Below are 21,065 nucleotides of genomic sequence, written 5' to 3' on the forward strand. Positions count from 1 at the left end.
ACACTCTCAAGGCATTCTGGAGCAATTCTGAACGACAAGGCAACATCCTAGTGTTAACTAAGCTTCATTAGGACCTTTGTAAGCTTCTATATCAGTTTGTAATTCGTTCTTGCATTGATTAATTGCTAAAAGTCAAACCATTGTTCTTGAACTTTGCTTTCTGATTAAACGAGTTTTACTCAGTCATTTCTCAAATTGAAACCACATATATGTTGGTATTTATGTGGGAAACAAACCCTCAAAAGGGTATTCTCTGATTCCCACTTATTGCATGCTAATTGTCGAGTCGAAGGCGTTCTTAAAAAGTCAACAGAAGTTCTTTTTGCAAAAATAAGCTTAAATGGTAATGTAGAGGACATGCAATCTGTTTGATCATCGTAAATAACTTATAATATATATAAGAATGTGTTTTACCATGATCAACTCGACAATCTTTAGTATAAATACGAATCGGAACCGAAAGTCTTGTAAAACGACTTTTTCGTAGACTATTGATTCGGATTCGTACATGCATGTTTGAGATCTGTATTGGAGAGTATTTTTGACCATTTTTATTTTGGTAAAACTCTCTGGAATTTTTGTTGCTTGAGTCTATACTTAGCCGATTCATTTGCATGTTTCCGATTATGCTTAAAAGTTGACTATTTTGCCCTTTTTGATATAAAACGTGATTTTTGGAAAAGTGAAAGAGTAGAAATCTTTATTTCTAATATATAAACTTGCACCAAAAATTTGAGATCAGTTGGTGGTCCAGATTTTGAGTTATGGCCGATATCGTAAAACTATATCTTAAAGTTACATAAACGGCGCATTTCGCGTATAACCTATTTCAGGCCACGTTTTGATACAAAACTTTTTACCCACTGATGTTATATATTATTTTGGGAATTTTGATGATTTTTATTTAATTTTTGGCTGATCGGATCTTAGATCGCTTAGTCGATTCGGTTAATGCCGGTTTTGACTATTTAAGCCATAAAATGAGTTTTACACATCCTTTTGACCCGAAACCTTTTTCTACTGATTTTATATGTTAAATAAATTATTTTGAGCCTTCTGGAAATGTAAAAATCTCAGCTTTCTTATTAAAACCCGGAAACGGCTCTAAATCGTATTTTAAGCGTTTTAGCGCATAGTAAGCGTTATACCCGTTTTAAACATATAAGACTCATACCTACTGATGTATTTGGCATATTTTCATATAATAACAGTAAGTATAAGTATATGAACCCAGATTTCCAGTTTTGGCATTTTTAGCCCTTGTGAAATTACTAAAATATCCCTACGGTGCATAGTTTGATTTTAAATGTTAAGTTTGGTATATGGGTCATACCCTACTGTTATAATATGTTAAATGGAGTATATTTACTGTATAAACCAGACCCGAAACTCAGATTTCTAATTTGACTCTTTTATAATCTTTTAAATGACCAAAATGCCCTTCTAAGGCATAAATTGAGTTTAAAATTATTCCGGGCAATATAGAACATAAATTACTGATGTTATAGCATATTTAAAGCATATTATCTCAGGGAACTTGCATTTGACTCTTTTGGCTACCCGTAACGCCCTTTTTGCGTTCGGTTCGGTTTACGTAACTAGTTTGCGTAAATTGACCGAAACGGGTCAAACGTTATCATTTTTATCTCAAAATCCAGAATGTATTTAGTATACCCATATTATACAAGTATTCAAACTTGTCGGATCTAAATCACATTCTATCCGGTCTTTCGCTTAATCGTGCGCTTGTACCGTTTCGTCCTTAAAACTAACCGGTCTAAGCTAAAGCTTAAATAAAAGACCCGTTAGGAAATCTAATAGGTTATTATAAACCTTTGTTCCAGATTAGGAGGCCCAGTAAAAGCTACCTACACTTACTGTTTGTGATTCATACTTGCTCAGGTAAATACAATTTTGACTTATTTTCCCTATACGGGCTTGGGGTACGGTATTTAAAATACCGCTTGATCGGGCGCACAAGTCCTGCACCTTATGGGTGTACAGTCTTGAATAGCTTGTGCGACTCGTTTAAACAGTCTTGTCTTACTTTAGGCTTTGGGGGGTTATTGACCGTGTCCCGGATATCCTTGGCATTATCTTACGAGATGGCCACGACCAGAGCACGGGGTGTAGGCGTACACCCGGCGTGTATAACTCTTTAATGTGGTGTGTCGTTTAACCTTTAGCCCGGACAGCAGATCCCGGGCCACCATAAGTACGGGTACATGTAAATCGTTCACAAGTTTATATTGCATAAATATCCCAAGTTAATAAAAATATTTATGCCTTGTGCATTTAAATCAATTTTCAATCATTTTCAAAATGAGTCAGTCGATTTGTATTTACCAGTGTAAACTGACGTATTTTTCCAAAAGGTTAAGTGCAGGTACTATACGAACTAGGCTGGCTGTTTCCTAAGAGCGTCCACTATAGTCTCGCAAGCTCGGACGACAAATAACTGTTGAACAATTTTATCTTATTTTATTTGATCCGCCTGTGGATCCGTTTCAACTACTTATGATGTTATTATGTCATTTTAATTAAAGTTGAAATGTATCTATTCTGCTTCCGCTGTGCATTATTATATTGTGTTGTTTGTCTATGACGATGCCAACTACGTCACTGTACCCCACACCGGGCCCACCGGTGACACGTGGAGATCGGGGTGTGACAGGTTGGTATCAGAGCCAACGCTGAGTGAATTAAACACTAGTCTTTTGTGTTTGATCTCAGTTACACAATCGCACATTCCTCGATTTTCGAGTCTAGACAAAGAACTTAGGAAATGTTCGACATTTCGTTTATTTTATCTTTATTTTTATTATTAGCTTTGTCTTATATATTTTGTTGTGCAACTTGTTTAATTTTTGACAGGTTCATCATGCCGCCACGTATGCGAGGACGAGGAGGATTCGCCACATCACATGACCACGAGGCAGGACCCTCACACAGGCGAGCCCCATCAGCTTCGCACAACACTGCAGCCCATGATCTTTGGAGATCATTCGTCGAGCCAGCCAGGCACTCGGTATCTTTGAGCACCTCGCCATCCCTACCCCACTCCTTTGGGCCCCACTCTGAAAATGGGCCCCACGACTCCCATGGATCTTTCATTCCATTACACCAGTCACCTCACCACTACCCAGCACCAGCTTATCAGGGCCTATACAACCCTGATGCTTACTTGGATGAACCAGTGGGTCATAACCCACTAGGACCTGAAGACCACTTCTCTGGTGGTAACGAGATGGAGGTCGACGAGGACACTGACCCTTCCCTGCCACCGTCCGGCACGCCTAACCATCCCATCGAGATATCGGATGGGTCACCGTTTAGGGGATCACCCTACAATGGTGTTGACAGCTATGAGGAGAGGTTTAAACAACATGATTGGTTTTACACCCCCAGCCAGCACAACTCTCTCATGCACCAGTCTTACCACGGTTCTCCCGTGCACTCTCAGCACCACTCTCAGCAGCAGCAGCTTCAGCAGCCGCCTTTGCAGCAGGACCCATCTGAGGCCTTTTGGCCCGACGTGATCACTCCGTCGCCACCACCACCACCGGTTTTGCCTCCTCCGCCTCAGAGGCCAAGGAGGAACACGCGTGTATGTCTACGCGAGGAGGGATTCGCATTGCCACCCCTCGACATTCAGGTAGCGGCCGCTACTCGCCGCTCCACGAGGAGTCAGAGATGGGAGAGTCTCAGCATCCCGTCTCAGAGGTTACTTCTGCGACTATTGCGCCACTACCGCCGCAGAACTTTGGAGAGCCCATCCCTGCGTATGCTAGCGCAGCGCAGTTCAACCCTTTCGAGCCGATTTTTCCTCCCGGTTATGATTATACGGGAGATCCCTACTGGTTAGCTTCAGGCTACAACCCTCTCAACCAGGAGAGTGCTTTTGGAGGTCCCTGGGCTACGGGACAATCCGCTTTTGGATTCCCACCGCAGGGATACCAGCAGCCGCAGCCTCCACAGCTACAGCAGTATCAGCCACCGCCGCCGGCGCCGATGATGTCGCCACCGCAAGTCCAAGAAATCCTGCAAGGGATACACGACGTGCGACGGGAATTGCAAAATGATCGCCGACACAACCGCGGTATGTTCAAGAAGATGGTTGACTTGATTAAGGGTAAGAGTAAGAAGGATTATTAAATCCTTTGTTGTTAGCTCTTTTACTCATGTCCCTGCGTGGACATTTATTCCTGTATTCTACCCCTGCGTGGGTATATTTCTCTTATTCTACCCCTGCGTGGGTATGTTGTTCTGTTAACCCCTGCGTGGGTTTGTTTTGTTTTAATTATTGTTGTTGTTATTGGTTTAGCCCCTGCGCGGGCATGTTATTCATGTTATTTGGATTAAAGTCCCGTTTAGGGCAAAGATGTACTAGTTACTTTATTTAAAATTGAAATGGTTAATTTGAATTTCTCATTTTATTTATGTGCATGAATATAATAATTAAAATAAATGGAAAATATCAATTTTTATTTGATTTGCCATTTTAATAAGAATCTTAGTAAGGTAGAACCTAGCTTGAATGCCTTATTTACAGGCCTAGCCAATATGGTAAAACCTGGTTGAAAAGATTCAAATCTCTGTTAACATCTGTAAACATGTTAACATTCCTGGCCAAGCGTGACCTGTAAAATCACACAAGCCACCCATTTTAATAAATTATCTACAGATTATATCTGTACACAAGTCTGTTTATGACTTGATACCTACGGGTTATGACTATGTCATATAGTGGCAGATGTGGTTTATGACTCCCTGCCTAGTAAAGGATTATTTGTTTAATTATACAATGCTAATCCTATAAAAATCTAAATTTATAATTTAGTAAGTTGTCCGAAGTGACTAGGCCTATTGTGCCAATATATATTTCATTCCATAATATAGTTGCTAATGAAAGCCCTGAATGAAATTAAATAAATTAACTATTATGGTTCTTAATACCATGGTTAATAAATCGTCTAGAACGATAATATTGTTAGGTTTCTAAATAAGACCTTGTCCTTTTATGTAGCTTAAAGCTACATGGCCAAATCGGAGGAGACCAACAGTCATTCTGGAGAACACCCAGATAATACCAGGATTCACGTCACTGGTGAAGAATTGCAAGCACTGATAGATAACGCTGTTGCCAAAGCTATGGATAGGCAATTCAGGGAATCTAGCGGTACTCGGAGTAGGACCCGAACAGTATCGCACGTAAAACCCAAGACTCATTCTGAGGCTCATAGTAAGCCACCTTCTAAAAAGAGTGAGCCGAAGAAAGATGAGGAGGATAATCACTCCTCCAACCACAGCAGTATTCCTAAGCAAGCAGTCAAGCTGAAGCATGATACGCACAGCAAGTCCTGTACGTACAAGTATTTCGTTTCATGCAAACCCAGGGATTCTACTGGGGAAAAAGGAGCAGTTGATTGCATGACGTGGATTGATGAGATGGATACTGTGGTTGATATCAGCGGGTGTGCTGATAGGGACGTCGTGAAGTACGTGTCCCAGTCGTTCAAGGGAGATGCGTTAGCATGGTGGAAGTCACTCCTACAAGCTGCCGGTAAGGCCACACTGTACGGTTTGTCATGGGAACAGTTTGTGGCCCTGATCAAAGAGAATTTCTGCCCGCAGCATGAGGTCGAAAGAATTGAATCGGATTTCGTATCTCTGGTTATGAAGAACCTCGATTGTCAAGCGTATCTTACTACATTCAACACTTTATCTCGGTTAGTGCCTTATCTGGTGACCCCGGAGCCGCGAAGGATTGCTCGATTTATTGGGGGTCTGGCACCGGAGATAAAGGCAAGCGTCAAGGCTTCAAGGCCTACGACATTTAGATCCGTAGCTGATCTATCCCTCTCCCTCACTCAAGATGTAGTCAGATTAAGAGCTATGAAGAGCTCAGAGGAAAACAAAAGGAAACGTGAGGATGACACCTCACGAAGATCTGAGAAACGACACAGAGGGAACAACGACCATAAGAAAGGGTCGGGGTTCAAGAAAGGAGATCAGTCGGGTGAAAAACCCAGATGCAAGAACTGCAAGAGACACCATTTTGGGAAATGTCGTTTGGAAGCGAATTCCCAGTCTCATGAAAAGCGATGTGGAATCTGCAAGTCCACAGACCATAAAGCTTTAGATTGCAAGAAAATGAAGGATGCAACTTGTTTTGGTTGCAACGAGAAAGGACAAATCCGGCCAAATTGCCCAAAGAATGCAAAGAAAGCTGACGACGGGAAGAAGACTAATGCGAGAGTCTTCAGAATGGACGCCAAGGAAGCAGTTCTAGACGACAACGTCATTACAGGTACGTTTCTTGTAAATGATGTTTTTGCTAGAGTCTTGTTTGATTCAGGGGCTGATAAGTCGTTTGTAGATGATAAGTTTTGTAAATTGTTGAACCTTCCTGTTAAAACCTTAAGCGTGAAATATGAGGTGGAATTAGCCGATGGAACCATAGAAACCGCCTCGACTGTTCTAGATGGATGTGTTATATCCATTAGGAATCATTCTTTCCCGTTATCCTTGCTTCCCTTTAAGCTAGCTGGATTCGACATAGTGGTAGGCATGGATTGGTTATCGCATAACCAAGCCCAGATTCTGTGCAATAGAAAGCAAGTGATAGTGAAGACTCCGTCTGGTGAGTCACTTACTATCCAAGGAGATACTCAGCATGGATTGCCTGAGCAAGTGTCCATGCTCAAGGCATCCAGATGTATGCAGAAGGGATGTGTCATTTATATGGCACAAGTTACCATCGATGAGCCGAAGCCGAAGATTGAAGATATCCCTGTTATCTCAGAATACCCCGAAGTATTTCCTGAAGAACTACCCGGTTTGCCACCGGATAGGCAAGTGGAGTTTCGGATAGACATCATTCCAGGCGCTGCGCCTGTAGCAAGAGCACCATATAGATTGGCACCAACGGAGATGAAGGAGTTGAGGATGCAGTTGGATGATCTATTAGCTAAAGGTTTTATTAGACCTAGCTCATCTCCTTGGGGAGCACCAATCTTGTTCGTTAAAAAGAAGGATGGATCGATGCGTCTGTGCATCGATTACCGTGAGCTTAATAAGGTCACTGTCAAGAATAGGTATCCGTTACCCAGGATCGACGATCTGTTCGATCAGTTACAAGGAGCAAGTTATTTCTCCAAGATCGACCTGAGGTCAGGTTATCATCAGCTGAAGGTCAAAGATGAAGATGTGCACAAGACAGCGTTTAGGACTCGTTATGGACACTACGAGTTCCTAGTGATGCCATTTGGGCTCACCAACGCACCAGCCGCATTCATGGATCTCATGAATCGTGTCTGCAAGCCCTATCTAGATAAATTCGTTATCGTCTTTATTGACGACGTCCTTATCTACTCGAAGAGCCAAGCTGACCATGAGAAACACCTTCGTTGTATTCTCAAACTTCTGCATCAAGAGAAGCTTTATGCCAAATTTTCGAAGTGTGAATTTTGGCTTCGAGAAGTCCAATTCCTTGGACATGTAGTAAGCGAGCGTGGTATCCAAATAGATCCCGCTAAAGTAGAAGCAGTCATGAACTGGCAGGAGCCGAAGACTCCTACCGAGATTCGCAGTTTCCTCGGATTGGCAGGATATTATAGGCGATTTATTGAGAACTTTTCAAGAATTGCTGCGCCCCTAACTTCGTTGACTCGTAAGAAGATTAAGTTCGATTGGGGCCCTAAGCAGCAGGAATCCTTCGACATCCTGAAGAAGAAGTTGAGCAACACGCCAGTGTTGACACTGCCCGATGGCATAGAAGATTTCATAGTGTATTGCGATGCATCGCACACTGGTATGGGCTGTGTACTCATGCAGAAAGGCAAAGTCATTGCCTACGCTTCTCGCCAGCTCAAGGTGCACGAGAAGAACTACACCACCCACGACTTGGAACTGGGTGCTGTTGTATTTGCTTTGAAGCTATGGAGACATTACTTGTACGGAACCAAGTGTATAATTTATTCGGATCACAAGAGTCTTCAACACTTGTTCAATCAGAAGGAATTGAACATGCGACAAAGGCGATGGATGGAAACTTTAAATGATTATGACTGCGAGATAAGATACCATCCAGGCAAGGCAAATGTAGTTGCCGACGCCTTAAGCAGAAAAGAAAGGGTGAAACCAATCAGAATCAATGCCAAGCGCATTGAAATAAGGAATAATTTGAATGAAAGGGTGTTAGCTGCACAGAAGGAAGCTGTGTTGGAAGCTAACTATCCTGAAGAGAAGTTGGGAGTAACTGAGGAGCAGTTATCCTACGACAAGGACGGAATGCTTAGATTGAATGGACGAATATGGGTTCCAGTTTATGGGGGACTTCGGGAAGTTATCCTCCAGGAAGCCCACAACTCTAAATATTCCGTTCATCCTGGAGCTGATAAGATGTACCAGGATTTGAAAGCAAACTACTGGTGGATTGGTTTGAAAAAGTCAGTAGCCGAGCATGTAGCTAAATGTTTGACTTGTGCGCAAGTCAAGGCTGAGCATCAGAAGCCGTCAGGTTTGCTTCAACAACCTGAAATTCCCAAGTGGAAATGGGAAATGGTGACAATGGATTTCATCACCAAGTTGCCAAAAACGAAAAAAGGAAATGATACCATATGGGTCATAGTGGATAGACTGACTAAGTCAGCTCATTTTCTACCCATCAAGGAAACGTATAGCTCCGATATGTTAGCTCAATTATACGTCGATAAGATTGTAGCGTTACATGGTATACCTATATCTATTATCTCCGATAGAGATACTAGATATACGTCGCATTTTTGGAAGAGTTTCCAACAATCGTTGGGCACTCGTTTGAATTTTAGTACGGCCTATCATCCTCAGACTGATGGTCAGAGTGAGCGTACTATTCAAACTTTGGAAGACATGCTTCGTGCATGTGCGATCGACTTGGGTGGTAGTTGGGATAAGAACCTACCACTGATTGAATTCTCCTACAACAATAGCTACCATTCCAGCATAAAGGCTGCGCCTTTTGAGGCCTTATACGGTAGAAAGTGTAGATCGCCCATTTGTTGGGCAGAAGTTGGAGAAGTCCAACTGTCAGGACCAGATATCGTTTTTGAAACGACGGACAAGATCGTTCAGATCCGCGATCGATTGAAAGCTGCCAGGGATAGGCAGAAGAGTTATGCGGATCCTAAGCGCAAAGACTTTCACTTCGATGTAGGTGATAAAGTATTGCTTAAAGTATCGCCCTGGAAGCGTGTGATGCGATTCGGTAAGAAAGGCAAGCTAAGCCCGAGATACATAGGACCTTTCGAGATTATCGAACGTGTCGGATCAGTTGCTTATAAGTTAAACTTGCCTGAAGAACTTAGCGCTATTCATAATGTGTTCCACATCTGTAATTTGAAGAAGTGTTTCGCTGACGATTCACTGGTTATACCGCATACGGATATACACATAGATGAGAGTTTGAAGTTTGTGGAAAAACCTTTGTCGATTGAGGATCAACAGGTGAAAAAGCTTCGAAGGAAGCACATACCTATTGTAAAGGTCAAATGGGATGCCCGTAGAGGTCCCGAATATACGTGGGAAGTGGAATCCACGATGCAAGAGAAATACCCTCATTTGTTTCAGTAAATCTCGAGGTCGAGATTTCTTTTAAGGGGGTGAGGATGTAACACCTCGAAAAATTCCGTTCAATAATGTCTTGACACGTGTCATAAGGTTCCGGTATGTGAAAATATACTTTAGAGGGACTAAAAGTGACAAACAGTGAAAACTATGGAACGTAAGGGTCCAAAGTGTCAACAATGGATAAATAGACTCTATGATAACCCTACATAATGTTCATAACCTTAAATGGATGGTTCATGGATCATACGACGCGGAAATTGCACAAAAGTGAGGAATTACAAACTATAGGGGACAAAAGTGTCAACATGTTGAATTTATACCTCTAAGTGAACTTTTGGCAGACCCTAAGCTTTATAATGCTAAAATATACTCACTAGAATATGTGGTAAAAATTTCGTGAAGTTTCGATAACGTATGAGAAAGTTATGGCCAAAACCGTACTTGAGGGGTTAAAAGCGTCAACGTCGAATTTCATGGCTTTTCGGTTGAGCGCAAAGTTATCCGAGGACATTACCATGTTGGTAAATGTCCCAAGGTTCTTAAAAACCAAGTTTGGGGGTTTACGAGTCAAAATAACTAGCCGAATCATCGCGTGCGAAGACAGGTTCCAAAACTGCCAATAATTGGCAAAGTTTGACAGCAGCAGAAACCAGGCGGCCCGCCTGGACAGGCCTAAGCGGGCCGCGACCCAAGCCCAGATACAGAAATTCGCGAATTCAGCTGATTTGGCCCGAATTTTTAGTTGATACCAGCTCATTTCACCTCCAAATGCTCCAATTAAATCCCATGCATGCCTATGGCAACAGTAACCTATCCTCAACCTCTGATTTCCTCTTTAAATCAGATCAAAGATCATTTCTTTGGCATTTCCTTTGTGATCAAGAAGCTCTCAATTTGCAAGAACACTCTCAAGGTATTCTGGAGCAATTCTGAACGACAAGGAAACATCCTAGTGTTAACTAAGCTTCATTAGGACCTTTGTAAGCTTCTATATCAGTTTGTAATTCGTTCTTGCATTGATTAATTGCTAAAAGTCAAACCGTTGTTCTTGAACTTTGACTTTCTGATTAAACGAGTTTTACTCAGTCATTTCTCAAATTGAAACCACATATATGTTGGTATTTATGTGGGAAACAAACCCTCAAAAGGGTATTCTCTGATTCCCACTTATTGCATGCTAATTGTCGAGTCGAAGGCGTTCTTAAAAAGTCAACAGAAGTTCTTTTTGCAAAAATAAGCTTAAATGGTAATGTAGAGGACATGCAATCTGTTTGATCATCATAAATAACTTATAATATATATTAGAATGTGTTTTACCATGATCAACTCGACAATCTTTAGTATAAATACGAATCGGAACCGAAAGTCTTGTAAAACGACTTTTTCGTAGACTATCGATTCGGATTCGTACATGCATGTTTGAGATCTGTATTGGAGAGTATTTTTGACCGAAACGGGTCAAACGTTATCATTTTTGCGTTCGGTTCAGTTTACGTAACTAGTTTGCGTAAATTGACCGAAACGGGTCAAACGTTATCATTTTTATCTCAAAATCCAGAATGTATTTAGTATACCCATATTATACAAGTATTCAAACTTGTCGGGTCTAAATCACATTCTATCCGGTCTTTCGCTTAATCGTGCGCTTGTACCGTTTCGTCCTTAAAACTAACCGGTCTAAGCTAAAGCTTAAATAAAAGACCCGTTAGGAAATCTAATAGGTTATTATAAACCTTTGTTCCAGATTAGGAGGCCCAGTAAAAGCTACCTACACTTACTGTTTGTGATTCATACTTGCTCAGGTAAATACAATTTTGACTTATTTTCCCTATACGGGCTTGGGGTACGGTATTTAAAATACCGCTTGATCGGGCGCACAAGTCCTGCACCTTATGGGTGTACAGTCTTGAATAGCTTGTGCGACTCGTTTAAACAGTCTTGTCTTACTTTAGGCTTTGGGGGGTTATTGACCGTGTCCCGGATATCCTTGGCATTATCTTACGAGATGGCCACGACCAGAGCACGGGGTGTAGGCGTACACCCGGCGTGTATAACTCTTTAATGTGGTGTGTCGTTTAACCTTTAGCCCGGACAGCAGATCCCGGGCCACCATAAGTACGGGTACATGTAAATCGTTCACAAGTTTATATTGCATAAATATCCCAAGTTAATAAAAATATTTATGCCTTGTGCATTTAAATCAATTTTCAATCATTTTCAAAATGAGTCAGTCGATTTGTATTTACCAGTGTAAACTGACGTATTTTTCCAAAAGGTTAAGTGCAGGTACTATACGAACTAGGCTGGCTGTTTCCTAAGAGCGTCCACTATAGTCTCGCAAGCTCGGACGACAAATAACTGTTGAACAATTTTATCTTATTTTATTTGATCCGCCTGTGGATCCGTTTCAACTACTTATGATGTTATTATGTCATTTTAATTAAAGTTGAAATGTATCTATTCTGCTTCCGCTGTGCATTATTATATTGTGTTGTTTGTCTATGACGATGCCAACTACGTCACTGTACCCCACACCGGGCCCACCGGTGACACGTGGAGATCGGAGTGTGACAGGTTGGTATCAGAGCCAACGCTGAGTGAATTAAACACTAGTCTTTTGTGTTTGATCTCAGTTACACAATTGCACATTCCTCGATTTTCGAGTCTAGACAAAGAACTTAGGAAATGTTCGACATTTCGTTTATTTTATCTTTATTTTTATTATTAGCTTTGTCTTATATATTTTGTTGTGCAACTTGTTTAATTTTTGACAGGTTCATCATGCCGCCACGTATGCGAGGACGAGGAGGATTCGCCACATCACATGACCACGAGGCAGGACCCTCACACAGGCGAGCCCCATCAGCTTCGCACAACACTGAAGCCCATGATCTTTGGAGATCATTCGCCGAGCCAGCCAGGCACTCGGTATCTTTGAGCACCTCGCCATCCCTACCCCACTCCTTTGGGCCCCACTCTGAAAATGGGCCCCACGACTCCCATGGATCTTTCATTCCATTACACCAGTCACCTCACCACTACCCAGCACCAGCTTATCAGGGCCTATACAACCCTGATGCTAACTTGGATGAACCAGTGGGTCATAACCCACTAGGACCTGAAGACCACTTCTCTGGTGGTAACGAGATAGAGGTCGACGAGGACACTGACCCTTCCCTGCCACCGTCCGGCACGCCTAACCATCCCATCGAGATATCGGATGGGTCACCGTTTAGGGGATCACCCTACAATGGTGTTGACAGCTATGAGGAGAGGTTTAAACAACATGATTGGTTTTACACCCCCAGCCAGCACAACTCTCCCATGCACCAGTCTTACCACGGTTCTCCCGTGCACTCTCAGCACCACTCTCAGCAGCAGCAGCTTCAGCAGCCGCCTTTGCAGCAGGACCCATCTGAGGCCTTTTGGCGCGACGTGATCACTCCGTCGCCACCACCACCACCGGTTTTGCCTCCTCCGCCTCAGAGGCCAAGGAGGAACGCGCGTATGTCTACGCGAGGAGGGATTTGCATTGCCACCCCTCGACATTCAGGTAGCGGCCGCTACTCGCCGCTCCACGAGGAGTCAGAGATAGGAGAGTCTCTGCATCCCGTCTCAGAGGTTACTTCTGCGACTATTGCGCCACTACCGCCGCAGAACTTTGGAGAGCCCATCCCTGCGTATGCTAGCGCAGCGCAGTTCAACCCTTTCGAGCCGATTTTTCCTCCCGGTTATGATTATACGGGAGATCCCTACTGGTTAGCTTCAGGCTACAACCCTCTCAACCAGGAGAGTGCTTTTGGAGGTCCCTGGGCTACGGGACAATCCGCTTTTGGATTCCCACCGCAGGGATACCAGCAGCCGCAGCCTCCACAGCTACAGCAGTATCAGCCACCGCCGCCGGCGCCGATGATGTCGCCACCGCAAGTCCAAGAAATCCTGCAAGGGATACACGACGTGCGACGGGAATTGCAAAATGATCGCCGACACAACCGCGGTATGTTCAAGAAGATGGTTGACTTGATTAAGGGTAAGAGTAAGAAGGATTATTAAATCCTTTGTTGTTAGCTCTTTTACTCATGTCCCTGCGTGGACATTTATTCCTGTATTCTACCCCTGCGTGGGTATATTTCTCTTATTCTACCCCTGCGTGGGTATGTTGTTCTGTTAACCCCTGCGTGGGTTTGTTTTGTTTTAATTATTGTTGTTGTTATTGGTTTAGCCCCTGCGCGGGCATGTTATTCATGTTATTTGGATTAAAGTCCCGTTTAGGGCAAAGATGTACTAGTTACTTTATTTAAAATTGAAATGGTTAATTTGAATTTCTCATTTTATTTATGTGCATGAATATAATAATTAAAATAAATGGAAAATATCAATTTTTATTTGATTTGCCATTTTAATAAGAATCTTAGTAAGGTAGAACCTAGCTTGAATGCCTTATTTATAGGCCTAGCCAATATGGTAAAACCTGGTTGAAAAGATTCAAATCTCTGTTAACATCTGTAAACATGTTAACATTCCTGGCCAAGCGTGACCTGTAAAATCACACAAGCCACCCTTTTTAATAAATTATCTACAGATTATATCTGTACACAAGTCTGTTTATGACTTGATACCTACGGGTTATGACTATGTCATATAGTGGCAGATGTGGTTTATGACTCCCTGCCTAGTAAAGGATTATTTGTTTAATTATACAATGCTAATCCTATAAAAATCTAAATTTATAATTTAGTAAGTTGTCCGAAGTGACTAGGCCTATTGTGCCAATATATATTTCATTCCATAATATAGTTGCTAATGAAAGCCCTGAATGAAATTAAATAAATTAACTATTATGGTTCTTAATACCATGGTTAATAAATCGTCTAGAACGATAATATTGTTAGGTTTCTAAATAAGACCTTGTCCTTTTATGTAGCTTAAAGCTACATGGCCAAATCGGAGGAGACCAACAGTCATTCTGGAGAACACCCAGATAATACCAGGATTCACGTCACTGGTGAAGAATTGCAAGCACTGATAGATAACGTTGTTGCCAAAGCTATGGATAGGCAATTCAGGGAATCTAGCGGTACTCGGAGTAGGACCCGAACAGTATCGCACGTAAAACCCAAGACTCATTCTGAGGCTCATAGTAAGCCACCTTCTAAAAAGAGTGAGCCGAAGAAAGATGAGGAGGATAATCACTCCTCCAACCACAGCAGTATTCCTAAGCAAGCAGTCAAGCTGAAGCATGATACGCACAGCAAGTCCTGTACGTACAAGTATTTCGTTTCATGCAAACCCAGGGATTTTACTGGGGAAAAAGGAGCAGTTGATTGCATGACGTGGATTGATGAGATGGATACTGTGGTTGATATCAGCGGGTGTGCTGATAGGGACGTCGTGAAGTACGTGTCCCAGTCGTTCAAGGGAGATGCGTTAGCATGGTGGAAGTCACTCCTACAAGCTGCCGGTAAGGCCACACTGTACGGTTTGTCATGGGAACAGTTTGTGGCCCTGATCAAAGAGAATTTCTGCCCGCAGCATGAGGTCGAAAGAATTGAATCGGATTTCGTATCTCTGGTTATGAAGAACCTCGATTGTCAAGCGTATCTTACTACGTTCAACACTTTATCTCGGTTAGTGCCTTATCTGGTGACCCCGGAGCCGCGAAGGATTGCTCGATTTATTGGGGGTCTGGCACCGGAGATAAAGGCAAGCGTCAAGGCTTCAAGGCCTACGACATTTAGATCCGTAGCTGATCTATCCCTCTCCCTCACTCAAGATGTAGTCAGATTAAGAGCTATGAAGAGCTCAGAGGAAAACAAAAGGAAACGTGAGGATGACACCTCACGAAGATCTGAGAAACGACACAGAGGGAACAACGACCATAAGAAAGGGTCGGGGTTCAAGAAAGGAGATCAGTCGGGTGAAAAACCCAGATGCAAGAACTGCAAGAGACACCATTTTGGGAAATGTCGTTTGGAAGCGAATTCCCAGTCTCACGAAAAGCGATGTGGAATCTGCAAGTCCACAGACCATAAAGCTTTAGATTGCAATAAAATGAAGGATGCAACTTGTTTTGGTTGCAACGAGAAAGGGCATATCCGGCCAAATTGCCCAAAGAATGCAAAGAAAGCTGACGACGGGAAGAAGACTAATGCGAGAGTCTTCAGAATGGACGCCAAGGAAGCAGTTCTAGACGACAACGTCATTACAGGTACGTTTCTTGTAAATGATGTTTTTGCTAGAGTCTTGTTTGATTCAGGGGCTGATAAGTCGTTTGTAGATGATAAGTTTTGTAAATTGTTGAACCTTCCTGTTAAAACCTTAAGCGTGAAATATGAGGTGGAATTAGCCGATGGAACCATAGAAACCGCCTCGACTGTTCTAGATGGATGTGTTATATCCATTAGGAATCATTCTTTCCCGTTATCCTTGCTTCCCTTTAAGCTAGCTGGATTCGACATAGTGGTAGGCATGGATTGGTTATCGCATAACCAAGCCCAGATTCTGTGCAATAGAAAGCAAGTGATAGTGAAGACTCCGTCTGGTGAGTCACTTACTATCCAAGGAGATACTCAGCATGGATTGCCTGAGCAAGTGTCCATGCTCAAGGCATCCAGATGTATGCAGAAGGGATGTGTCATTTATATGGCACAAGTTACCATCGATGAGCTGAAGCCGAAGATTGAAGATATCCCTGTTATCTCAGAATACCCCGAAGTATTTCCTGAAGAACTACCCGGTTTGCCACCGGATAGGCAAGTGGAGTTTCGGATAGACATCATTCCAGGCGCTGCGCCTGTAGCAAGAGCACCATATAGATTGGCACCAACGGAGATGAAGGAGTTGAGGACGCAGTTGGATGATCTATTAGCTAAAGGTTTTATTAGACCTAGCTCATCTCCTTGGGGAGCACCAATCTTGTTCGTTAAAAAGAAGGATGGATCGATGCGTCTGTGCATCGATTACCGTGAGCTTAATAAGGTCACTGTCAAGAATAGGTATCCGTTACCCAGGATCGACGATCTGTTCGATCAGTTACAAGGAGCAAGTTATTTCTCCAAGATCGACCTGAGGTCAGGTTATCATCAGCTGAAGGTCAAAGATGAAGATGTGCACAAGACAGCGTTTAGGACTCGTTATGGACACTACGAGTTCCTAGTGATGCCATTTGGGCTCACCAACGCACCAGCCGCATTCATGGATCTCATGAATCGTGTCTGCAAGCCCTATCTAGATAAATTCGTTATCGTCTTTATTGACGACGTCCTTATCTACTCGAAGAGCCAAGCTGACCATGAGAAACACCTTCGTTGTATTCTCAAACTTCTGCATCAAGAGAAGCTTTATGCCAAATTTTCGAAGTGTGAATTTTGGCTTCGAGAAGTCCAATTCCTTGGACATGTAGTAAGCGAGCGTGGTATCCAAGTAGATCCCGCTAAAGTAGAAGCAGTCATGAACTGGCAGGAGCCGAAGACTCCTACCGAGATTCGCAGTTTCCTCGGATTGGCAGGATATTATAGGCGATTTATTGAGAACTTTTCAAGAATTGCTGCGCCCCTAACTTCGTTGACTCGTAAGAAGATTAAGTTCGATTGGGGCCCTAAGCAGCAGGAATCCTTCGACATCCTGAAGAAGAAGTTGAGCAACGCGCCAGTGTTGACACTGCCCGATGGCATAGAAGATTTCATAGTGTATTGCGATGCATCGCACACTGGTATGGGCTGTGTACTCATGCAATTGCCTACGCTTCTCACCAGCTCAAGGTGCACGAGAAGAACTACACCACCCACGACTTGGAACTGGGTGCTGTTGTATTTGCTTTGAAGCTATGGAGACATTACTTGTACGGAACCAAGTGTATAATTTATTCGGATCACAAGAGTCTTCAACACTTGTTCAATCAGAAGGAATTGAACATGCGACAAAGGCGATGGATGGAAACTTTAAATGATTATGACTGCGAGATAAGATACCATCCAGGCAAGGCAAATGTAGTTGCCGATGCCTTAAGCAGAAAAGAAAGGGTGAAACCAATCAGAATCAATGCCAAGCGCATTGAAATAAGGAATAATTTGAATGAAAGGGTGTTAGCTGCACAGAAGGAAGCTGTGTTGGAAGCTAACTATCCTGAAGAGAAGTTGGGAGTAACTGAGGAGCAGTTATCCTACGACAAGGACGGAATGCTTAGATTGAATGGACGAATATGGGTTCCAGTTTATGGGGGACTTCGGGAAGTTATCCTCCAGGAAGCCCACAGCTCTAAATATTCCGTTCATCCTGGAGCTGATAAGATGTACCAGGATTTGAAAGCAAACTACTGGTGGATTGGTTTGAAAAAGTCAGTAGCCGAGCATGTAGCTAAATGTTTGACTTGTGCGCAAGTCAAGGTTGAGCATCAGAAGCCGTCAGGTTTGCTTCAACAACCTGAAATTCCCAAGTGGAAATGGGAAATGGTGACAATGGATTTCATCACCAAGTTGCCAAAAACGAAAAAAGGAAATGATACCATATGGGTCATAGTGGATAGACTGACTAAGTCAGCTCATTTTCTACCCATCAAGGAAACGTATAGCTCCGATATGTTAGCTCAATTATACGTCGATAAGATTGTAGCGTTACATGGTATACCTATATCTATTATCTCCGATAGAGATACTAGATATACGTCGCATTTTTGGAAGAGTTTCCAACAATCGTTGGGCACTCGTTTGAATTTTAGTACGGCCTATCATCCTCAGACTGATGGTCAGAGTGAGCGTACTATTCAAACTTTGGAAGACATGCTTCGTGCATGTGCGATCGACTTGGGTGGTAGTTGGGATAAGAACCTACCACTGATTGAATTCTCCTACAACAATAGCTACCATTCCAGCATAAAGGCTGCGCCTTTTGAGGCCTTATACGGTAGAAAGTGTAGATCGCCCATTTGTTGGGCAGAAGTTGGAGAAGTCCAACTGTCAGGACCAGATATCGTTTTTGAAACGACGGACAAGATCGTTCAGATCCGCGATCGATTGAAAGCTGCCAGGGATAGGCAGAAGAGTTATGCGGATCCTAAGCGCAAAGACTTTCACTTCGATGTAGGTGATAAAGTATTGCTTAAAGTATCGCCCTGGAAGGGTGTGATGCGATTCGGTAAGAAAGGCAAGCTAAGCCCGAGATACATAGGACCTTTCGAGATTATCGAACGTGTCGGATCAGTTGCTTATAAGTTAAACTTGCCTGAAGAACTTAGCGCTATTCATAATGTGTTCCACATCTGTAATTTGAAGAAGTGTTTCGCTGACGATTCACTGGTTATACCGCATACGGATATACACATAGATGAGAGTTTGAAGTTTGTGGAAAAACCTTTGTCGATTGAGGATCGACAGGTGAAAAAGCTTCGAAGGAAGCACATACCTATTGTAAAGGTCAAATGGGATGCCCGTAGAGGTCCCGAATATACGTGGGAAGTGGAATCCACGATGCAAGAGAAATACCCTCATTTGTTTCAGTAAATCTCGAGGTCGAGATTTCTTTTAAGGGGGTGAGGATGTAACACCTCGAAAAATTCCGTTCAATAATGTCTTGACACGTGTCATAAGGTTCCGGCATGTGAAAATATACTTTAGAGGGACTAAAAGTGACAAACAGTGAAAACTATGGAACGTAAGGGTCCAAAGTGTCAACAATGGATAAATAGACTCTATGATAACCCTACATAATGTTCATAACCTTAAACGGATGGTTCATGGATCATACGACGCGGAAATTGCACAAAAGTGAGGAATTACAAACTATAGGGGCCAAAAGTGTCAACATGTTGAATTTATACCTCTGAGTGAACTTTTGGCAGACCCTAAGCTTTTTAATGCTAAAATATACTCACTAGAATATGTGGTAAAAATTTCGTGAAGTTTCGATAACGTATGAGAAAGTTATGGCCAAAACCGTACTTGAGGGGTTAAAAGCGTCAACGTCGAATTTCATGGCTTTTCGGTTGAGCGCAAAGTTATCCGAGGACATTACCATGTTGGTAAATGTCCCAAGGTTCTTAAAAACCAAGTTTGGGGGTTTACGAGTCAAAATAACTAGCCGAATCATCGCGTGCGAAGACAGGGACGAAAACTGCCAATAATTGGCAAAGTTTGACAGCAGCAGAAGCTAGGCGGCCCGCCTGGACAGGCCTAAGCGGGCCGCGACCCAAGCCCAGATACAGAAATTCGCGAATTCAGCTGATTTGGCCCGAATTTTTAGTTGATACCAGCTCATTTCACCTCCAAATGCTCCAATTAAATCCCATGCATGCCTATGGCAACAGTAACCTATCCTCAACCTCTGATTTCCTCTTTAAATCAGATCAAAGATCATTTCTTTGGCATTTCCTTTGTGATCAAGAAGCTCTCAATTTGCAAGAACACTCTCAAGGCATTCTGGAGCAATTCTGAACGACAAGGCAACATCCTAGTGTTAACTAAGCTTCATTAGGACCTTTGTAAGCTTCTATATCAGTTTGTAATTCGTTCTTGCATTGATTAATTGCTAAAAGTCAAACCGTTGTTCTTGAACTTTGACTTTCTGATTAAACGAGTTTTACTCAGTCATTTCTCAAATTGAAACCACATATATGTTGGTATTTATGTGGGAAACAAACCCTCAAAGGGTATTCTCTGATTCCCACTTATTGCATGCTAATTGTCGAGTCAAAGGCGTTCTTAAAAAGTCAACATAAGTTCTTTTTGCAAAAATAAGCTTAAATGGTAATGTAGAGGACATGCAATCTGTTTGATCATCATAAATAACTTATAATATATATAAGAATGTGTTTTACCATGATCAACTCGACAATCTTTAGTATAAATACGAATCGGAACCGAAAGTCTTGTAAAACGACTTTTTCGTAGACTATCGATTCGGATTCGTACATGCATGTTTGAGATCTGTATTGGAGAGTATTTTTGACCATTTTTATTTTGGTAAAACTCTCTGGAATTTTTGTTGCTTGAGTCTATACTTAGCCGATTCATTTGCATGTTTCCGATTATGCTTAAAAGTTGACTATTTTGCCCTTTTTGATATAAAACGTGATTTTTGGAAAAGTGAAAGAGTAGAAATCTTTATTTCTAATATATAAACTTGCACCAAAAATTTGAGATCAGTTGGTGGTCCAGATTTTGAGTTATGGCCGATATCGTAAAACTATATCTTAAAGTTACATAAACGGCGCATTTCGCGTATAACCTATTTCAGGCCACGTTTTGATACAAAACTTTTTACCCACTGATGTTATATATTATTTTGGGAATTTTGATGATTTTTATTTAATTTTTGGCTGATCGGATCTTAGATCGCTTAGTCGATTCGGTTAATGCCGGTTTTGACTATTTAAGCCATAAAATGAGTTTTACACATCCTTTTGACCCGAAACCTTTTTCTACTGATTTTATATGTTAAATAAATTATTTTGAGCCTTCTGG

Source organism: Helianthus annuus, chromosome 14 (genome assembly GCF_002127325.2).
Source record: "Helianthus annuus cultivar XRQ/B chromosome 14, HanXRQr2.0-SUNRISE, whole genome shotgun sequence".
Classification (NCBI taxonomy): Eukaryota; Viridiplantae; Streptophyta; class Magnoliopsida; order Asterales; family Asteraceae; genus Helianthus; species Helianthus annuus.